The sequence below is a fragment of the Limulus polyphemus genome, unplaced genomic scaffold (assembly GCF_000517525.1).
Source record: "Limulus polyphemus unplaced genomic scaffold, Limulus_polyphemus-2.1.2 Scaffold3854, whole genome shotgun sequence".
Classification (NCBI taxonomy): Eukaryota; Metazoa; Arthropoda; class Merostomata; order Xiphosura; family Limulidae; genus Limulus; species Limulus polyphemus.
In genome coordinates, this window is record NW_013669464.1 from 89,105 (window position 1) to 94,442 (window position 5,338).

Genomic DNA, 5,338 nt, shown 5'->3' on the forward strand with positions numbered 1-5,338 from the left:
GGTTCAATTTATTATACAAACCACATAAAACATTGGTTCAACTTATTATATAAACCACAACAAACATTGGTTCAACCTATTATAGAAACCACAACAAACATTGGTTTAACCTATTACAGAAACCACAACAAACATTGGTTCAACTTATTATATAAACCACAACAAACATTGGTTCAACCTGTTATACAAATCACAACAAACATTGGTTCAACTTATTATATAAACCACAACAAACATTGGTTCAACCTGTTATACAAACGACATAAGACATTGGTTCAACCTATTATTGAAAACTACAATGTCTAAGGTTATCATCTACTACAAAAACCAAAACAATTAAATTATGTATATGTAACCGTCATATTTTTATTTCCTTGAAACAAACAAATATTATTTTCTAGGTATTAGCGAAATAATTTGGGCGTCATCAACTATGAAATTGTATTTTCATTTAATAACTTACTAAATTGTAAATATTCACCCAACATCAAGAACAAAGGGTTGATTAAAAGTTGTTATGAACTGTAACCAGCGTTTAAAGAAAACTCATTTTAAATCCTAAGCCTAAACACCTCGCATTTTTGTAAGCACATTTAATTAACTTCGTCTGTCATAGTGAAGAACAGTGATTACCATTTAAGTAAGATATATCTGTATGTTATTAATGACTTAAAAACCTATCATTGTGAAGAACCTCAGATGTTAATGTCTCATATCCTGAACGACTCGTGAGCCAATAATGACCAATTTTTAAATCATTATTAAAGCAGCACTATTTTCCGTTTTATTCAAGGAATGCGCTGTATCGTGTTTTCATAAAGCTTTTTACCTTTTTCCCCCTAACGTAGGAACGGTGGTAAGGTCATAGAGACTCTACGTATTATATTTTAATAAATCAAATTATTGCTTATGAAAAACTATTATTGTATCCAAACATTTCCTCTACCGTATGGTAATACAAATAAATTTAAATAATATTAAAAAATACGTTAACTAATTAGCTTTTGAACAAAATTAAATCGTATTGGGGTCATCCTATTTGGTCAGTTTGTGTTTTAATGTATAAGGATAAATTTTCATATAATCTGTAAATATGGGACGAATTGGAAGGTGTATTATCTGAAACAACTATGCAAATTTCTTTATCTTAAACCATCTGGGTATTTCATTACGTGTGGCAAGAAATACAAGGTTGACTAGAGAGCTTCGGACTTTTGTGACTAAGTGCTTACGTGATTTGAATCTGTCTTGATTTCCTTTGGCTGCAAATTGTGTGTGTGTGGTATAAAAATTGGTTCTTATTACTATTTTCTTTTCTGCTTTCACGGTGAATAAATATAGCAAAGAAATATTTGTATGCTAATTTTTCATTCTTGTATTTTGTTTTCTCTTCTTCTCTTTTTCTCGTGAAATATTGTGATTGTTACCAAACATGTTTTTGACTTATTTATCAACGCTCTCGAACATAGCTCCCTCAGTGGGCTTGGCAGGAAACAATAAAACTACTCAGTTTCAACCTTGACCTTGGCCAATAAGAACAAAAAGGAGAGTGAAATAGGTCACTATACTATTAACCACCCACTTTTGTAGAGTTGGGGGTTTTGTGGTATTAAACGGGCTTTCCCCAGAAATCATTGGGTCCGCCTTTGCTTCTTCTATCCTCCCTTTGTGTTAGGTTTTCTATTTAAAAAGTCTTCCCAAAAATGCACCTCAACATTTTCGAGAAGTAACAACAGAATCACATCGTACACCCCAAGTCATAACTCACAAGTAAGATTGTTTTTCGCGTGTTTTATTTACTCATTCAATCGAAGTAGTTTTTTTTAATTCTCATAAAATGAGGTTTAATAAATGTAGTGTTTTAGTAATAATTATTAACAAAATCTGTAAAAAAGAAAAAACTTTCAAAACTGTTCATTGCAAGTTTTAGTTTTAATAAATGTTTTAAACCGGCCTAATAAAGGTAATTACTAAAGATATCTATCAATCTTTTAGACTACCTTTCATCCCTCATTTTCAAATATATTCCTGTGCCTCAACAATATTTATTAAGTTATAAAAGCAAGAAGAGATGACAGATAAAGGTAAGTAGGGTAGTTAAAGAGATTCTGTTGGTAGTTTGAAGTGTACTTTACTAGCCAGTGCTAGTGGGTTAACCCTTTAATTCAGACGGAAGAGCATTCGCCTAACGTGCAAGAGGTCTCGGGATCGAATCTAAGCCGAAGAAATAAAAATTGAATATACCAAAGGAGAAAACTGGAGTCAAACTAGTATTTATTTCCAACTCTAAGATGAAGCCCGAGGACCGGCCTTGTTTCTGAGAGGAGGAAAATGTGGTATTTTGAGTTTATGACCTTACTAGCAGGACTTAACCCACTGGTTAGTGAGCCCAGCTCCCTACTAACTCTCCAGTTTTTAAAAGTGAAACCAAGCTTTCTTTAAAAACCACCAGGTCCATGATTTCTGTTAAATATTTTATTTGAAGGTCTTCTCAGGAATAAACCTCAAAACTTTCGAGAAGTAACAACAAATCACATCGTCTATGGAAAGAGAGAGGTAAGGTTGGTTTATGTGTTATTTAATCACTCTTTCTTAGTTTCACTAAAGGAGTGATATAGTTATTGCAAGGTGCTTTACTAGCAAAAGCTTAGTGGTTAGACAACTTGCTTGTGGCGAAAAAGCCTTGGGTTCGAATCCGAGTCGAGGATAATAGATTTGAAATTAACACAGCTGAAAATACAATAATTTCAGAATATTTTTTGTATCAAATGCTTCAACAGTTTTAACACGAAAGTTAAATAATTTATCAATTAAATTACATTAATACAATGGGGAGCTTTACTCCTTACCTTAAAACTAGGCTTAAAACTATCCTCAAGAGAATGGGGAGCTTTTTCACGTGATGAACTGAAATACTTTTGGAACATAGATTAAGAGATCCTAATTTCCTTGATTATTGTTATTTTCCTCAATATAACTACGATCATTTTGAGTGTAAATTGTTTTAAATCAATCAATATTCAGATGGTTATTTAAATGATAATCTTTGTTTTCTTTTTTCACTAAGAAAGATGCAGAGGCTTAAGAATTCCCATTTAACACTTGCTAGTATTTCACTATATATGATATGCATAATTGTTTACGTCTGGTAATGAGAACATGATAGAACTTAAATGTAAGAAAACAGTAGGGAAAATAGAAATAATTCAAATTTTCATAGCAACTATAATATAAAACCTAAAGCAATTAATAGTTGTTTATATTGTAGATACAAACTTTAAAACACTTGATTTATTTGGACCGTTTTTTTTTCTCGATGCAGTGGAACAGAATACAATAAACGAGTGGAAGAGAATTGTCAGTTAAGGATATTTAGTTCATGCTTATTGTAGGTAACTAGTAAAAAACAATCACAGAGTAATTATACTGTTTCTTCCTTGTTATTACAGACCAGACTGAACAGTAATAACCATGTCTCAAGGTTGTCAGTGGAGAAGGTGGATAGTGACTCTACTTTTTTCAGGTGGGTAGAGTCCTAGAAATATAGCTGGTACTAAAAAAATGGGGGTTTCCTTCCCATACCCTAGTTATGATTAAATTAATACACTTTCTAACCTAGCCCCCTCTATCTTCGGTCCTTAGAATGACAAGTATTGAACTCCCCTACAAAACACTTCCATTGCACCAAAATCGTAACGCGAAACTCGCAGAACGTCAGAGAGAAAAAAATATACTTATCAGGAATTATTTTAAGAAGTAGCGTCTGGTTGCTCAAATCCTTGACACCATTGGTGTACGTTTATTGGCTGTAACCTAGTGCAGCTTGACCTACAAGAAACACAATGTCATTTCTTTCTGATCATTCCTAGTGAAAGTCCGTTTTAGATATTCGCTACAAGTTTTAACACTAATCATGTAACTTATTCTTTTTAGATCTTAGCTACAAATTTTAACACTAATCGTGTAAGTTATTTCATATCATGCGACGTCATAAACGTCCATCTCATTGAAACGTATCACTGATTTCATGTGCACTTTTTAAATATATTTGTTTAAACATAATACAAACGTTCACACTAATACCTAAATTATCTACTTCATGTAATGACATCATAATAATTTACATGAAATTTCTTTATGATTATAAGATATACGAGGCTATAAATAAGTTAATTATTTGTTTGATAGATTGTTTAGGCAGAGTATTTATAATTAAATTTAGTTGAATGGACGGCAACTGTATATTGTAGAAAGTTTATTAATATTTAAAGGTCAATCTGAGTGATTAGTTATGTATTATTAATAGAGTTAATCAAATATTGTAAGGATAAGCCTAATATTGTTTGTTAAATTAACCATAGATTTGTGTGTAATAATAAAAGGTAGGACTAGTAAAGAAGACGTGTGACTAGTCTAGTTGTTTCAAGACCAAAATAAAATATTAATGTAAAGCTGACTGCACAAGTATGTAAGGCCTAAAGCGGGATATAATAGGTTGAGCTGTTCCAGAACTTTATGTGTTAATTTACTGCCATTTTAAAGTTAAGGTTCCAGTCTAGTAAGAATTAATTTCTTATGTTATGTTCTTATGTGTTGTGAATTTTAACTTGTGTTTGAGTCGATTGCATTTTCGTGTTACTTATCATACAATTAAAGTTTCAATTTCGACTTTAGTTTAGGGTTACGTAATTTAGCGTATTTTACACGTAAAACAGACAACACTGACACGTTACGACACATCGCACTAACCCTAAATTAAGGTAATAAATATTCTAAATACATGTTGAGTAAACGAATGAATAATGATTATTAACAGGTATATAACGTAATTTGTATTTTTAAAGAGAGTTATGCAAACGTTAAACATTAATAATTATCAACGGACATCGAACGTAATTTAATATTTCTAAAAATGAATATATTAATGTTCATTTTGATAATTAATAACAAGTATCTAATGATTTTTAAAAATTATTATAGGGTTATTGTCTGTTTCCAGTACAAGCCAAGTAAGTCAAAATATTTATTTTCATGGCTTTGAACTTATCAAAACATTAACGATAATTGAATATTGTAATCATTTTGATTTAAAGATCTATGTGTGTTGGAAGTTAAAAATGATGTTTTATTAATGAGTGAATAATGTTTAATTAACCCTTCATTTATTTATAAGTATATAAAAATTAGAAAACAAACAAACATTTTTCTTGAAATGGCTAAATAAGGATAAATAACCAAACTAAAAATACACTGTTTTTCAATCTTGTATTTTTATCTTAGCGTTTAAAAACAAATAAATGATATAATCTAATTTTCATTAACAGACAGTAACCATGAC